Source organism: Microtus ochrogaster, chromosome 4 (assembly GCF_000317375.1).
Source record: "Microtus ochrogaster isolate Prairie Vole_2 chromosome 4, MicOch1.0, whole genome shotgun sequence".
NCBI lineage: Eukaryota > Metazoa > Chordata > Mammalia > Rodentia > Cricetidae > Microtus > Microtus ochrogaster.
Window position 1 is genome coordinate 36,107,994 of NC_022011.1, and position 3,454 is coordinate 36,111,447.

General features: G+C 47.4%; 1 pseudogene; it reads right to left on the bottom strand.

Annotated features, from left to right (window-relative positions):
* Positions 1–193, bottom strand: part of LOC101998936 — a 3,310-nt pseudogene extending 3,117 nt beyond the window's left edge.
* Positions 194–3,454: the final 3,261 nt, after the last annotated feature.

A 3,454-nucleotide genomic window follows, 5' to 3' on the forward strand; every position in this document is an offset into this window, starting at 1 on the left:
TGCCAATCACGCACGGTGCCTGGTTGCCTATCACACACGGTGCCTGGCTGCCTATCACGCACGGTGCCTGGGTGCCAATCACGCACGGTGCCTGGGTGCCAACCACGCACGGTGCCTGCCTGCCTATCTCTCACTCTCAGGGTCTCCTCTCGTTCTTACAGGTTGGACCAGCCTCGGTACCTCCGTTAGCCATCCTGGGCGTTAATCACATGACATCGACAGCTAGTTAGTAAAAAGCCTTCAGAAGCCTAGGTAAACCAGCCAGGAGAGGGCTTGGAGTGGTTTAGGGCTCCCTTAAGGACAAATGAGAGTGTGGAAAATCTTTCTCTTTTTTCCTTTTTTAAAAATAAGTCCAAAGGTGAACTTCTTTCCCGGGCAGAGTCACTCTCTGAGCCACACTGTCACCATGCCACTGGGAAGAGGCCGGTTTTTTACTTTTCCTGAGATCCATTACGGGAATGAGTTCTTCAGACCGGCAGCTGTCCATTTGCCTCCGGGAAGGTGGAAGCCTCTGTTCCTTTACCGGGATAGAATCCAGAGCATGCGCAGTTCAGAGCATGAGCATTCCCAGTGGGAGGGTGGGCCTTGTCACATCCGGGAGGTGAAATACTAAAATAAATTCACGTCTTTTCTGCCTTTTCTCCCATACCCTAAACTTTCTTCCTGCAGATGTGTGAGGGTCCAGGCCAGGCAGAATAGTCTCTGAGTCCATTCCAGAACCCCCTTCTCCAGTGCCCAGGCCCGGCACTCAGTATTGCACAGGAGCAGCAGTTCGAACATCTTTTAGCTCTTCTGTTTCTCTAGGGACTCGGTGTAGATAGAACATATTTTCAAATAACACTCAATCCCACCCTGCCCCGCCCCTTTGAGACAGGGCCTTTTATAGCCCAAACTAGACTCAAACTCCCTATGTAATTAAGGATGACCTTAAGCTTTTTTTTTATTTATTGTTTGATTGTCTCACACTGGTTTATGTAATGAATTGGGCAAGGCTCACATCACCAAGCACTTGTGAAGGTCAGAGGTCAGCAGGAAGGAGTCATTTCTCTCTTTCCACACATGGGTTCCAGGGATCCAACTCAGGCTCGTCAGCAAATCCCCTTATTCACTGAGCCATCTTACTGACCAAGCTTAAGCTTCTGGTCCTCCTGCCTCCACCTCCTGAGGGCTGGGGTTTCAGCGTGTGCCTTCACATCTCATTTAGTTTTTGCTGAAGATAAAGCCCAGGATTTTATGTATGACGGGACTCTGTCATTTCCTCCTTCCCTTTCCTTCTTCAGCCCCTCCCGTGTACTCCCTTGCTCTCTCTCAAATTCTTGGCCTCTCTTTCTTTCTACCTTCCTTACTTTTTTGTTTTTTCAAGACAAGATTTCTCTGTAGCTTTGGGGCCTGTCCTGGAACTCACTCTATAGACCAGGCTGGCCTCGAACTCACAGAGACCCACCTGCCTCTGCCTCCTGGGTGCTGGGATTAAAGGCTTGTGCACCATACCCATCTTAAATAAATCTTTTTTTTTTAAATTGGGAATTTGCTTTTGTTTGGGAACAGGGTCTTACTCTGTAGCTCAAGTCAGCCTCAAATTTGAGGCAATTCTCCTGTCTCAGATACTCACGTGCTGGGATTATATATATGGTTTACTATGTTGTAAATTTCTAGCTGATAACTTGGCTTGGCTCTTCAGTTAGGTGTTGGTATATTTAAGGACATTTAAATATCTATCTCATTTAGTTATTTACCCTGACATGTTTTAGCACAGCAGACACATCTAGCAACATGCAAGCAAACAAAAAGGAAGCAAACAGGAAAAAGAAAAGAAAAAAGAAAAAAAAGACAATACAACAACGACCATTGGCAGCGGTGGCAAACTTTGACTAGGGAGGAATTTCAAGTCGAGCCCTCAGAAGAGGAGTACCTGGGATGACTGCCGGAGGGGGTAGGGTAAAGGGGAGAGATGTTTCATACAGGAAATGCCATTTGCGAAGCCCTAGAAGTGTGAATGTGTGTGATACTTTGAAAGAGCAGCCAGTAGCTCCACTGCAGTGTGTGCAGTGTCTGTGGTGAGGAGACAGGCTGGGTCACCAGCAGCAAGAAGGAGCTGAGTGAGGGCTGGACAGAAAAGGCATCTTGTGCAGGGGCTGGCAACTCCTCCAGTTAAGATTAGAAACACCGGTGCTTGTCTGAAAAGCTGCCTTCTGCACAGCGTGGGGACATTCCTGGTGTTTATCCTCATGGGCTTTTCTTAAGTTTTTCTTCAAACCCATTTGCTTTCTTCTTGGGCACCCAGAAAGACTACAGAGCCTGCCGAGCGGTAGTGGCACATGCCTTTAATCCCAGCACTTGGGAGGCAGAGGCAGACAGATCTCTGTGAGTTTGAGGCCAGTTTGGTCTACAGAGCTAGTTCCAGGATAGCTCAGGCTGTTATACAAAGAAACTCTGGAGAGAGAGAGGGAGAATGAAAAAGAGAGAGAGAATGAGAGAGAAAGAATGAGAGAGAGAGAGAGAGAGAGAGAGAGAGAGAGAGAGAGAATAATGCCTGTACTGTGACTACATGGAGCTTAGTCCCTGAGTTCCATCCAGTGAGATATGTCCAGTGAAATAAATGTTTAATTAATTTATTTATTAAAGATTTCTGCCTTCTCCCCGCCACCGCCTCCCATTTCCCTCCCCCTCCCCCAATCAAATCCCCCTCCCTCATCAGCTCGAAGAGCAATCAGGGTTCGCATGGGATAAATGTCCCTTTTAGAATCATCTACCAGAGAGCCCAAAAGCCCCCAAAGCTGGCACACCGCAAGCCCAAGGACCTATGAAAGAATCACAGGTCCCTGAGTCACTTCAGAGAAGGTTGTCTACCCATACCAAGTGGACAATGACTCGGGGCTGGGCTTGGGGCAGGGGGCTGTCTACACTGTGAAGCTGGGAATGGGAGATTTTTCTTTTGTAGTATTTAAACTAGCAGGTAATCCCCTGGGTGAGGAAGCTCTCGGGGAACAGGTATGTGCTTACCAGATACTGAGTCCCAGTGTGTGGATAAACATTGACACCTGGTGTGTGAGGTCCTTCTGTCTGTGTTGCTCTTATTGGTTAATGAATAAAAAAAAAGCTGCCTAGGCCTGTTGATAGGGCAGAAATAGGTAGGTGGGGAAAACTGGACTGAATGCTGGGAGACAGAAGACAGAGGAGACGCCATGGATCCGCAGCCAGAGTCATCCATGCCAAATCTATATGCCGGTAAGCCACTGTCACGTGGCGATATACCGGTTTATAGAAACGGGTTAAACTAAGATGTATGAGTTAGCCAATAAGAAGCTAGAGCTAATGGGCCAAACGATGATTTAATTAATACAGTTTCTGTGTGGTTATTTTGGTTCTGGGCTGTTAAGACCAACAAGTGGCCTCTCCCCTGCAACAAACACCACTTGCTCACTTTGCTCTAAGCTTAAATCATCACATTAAA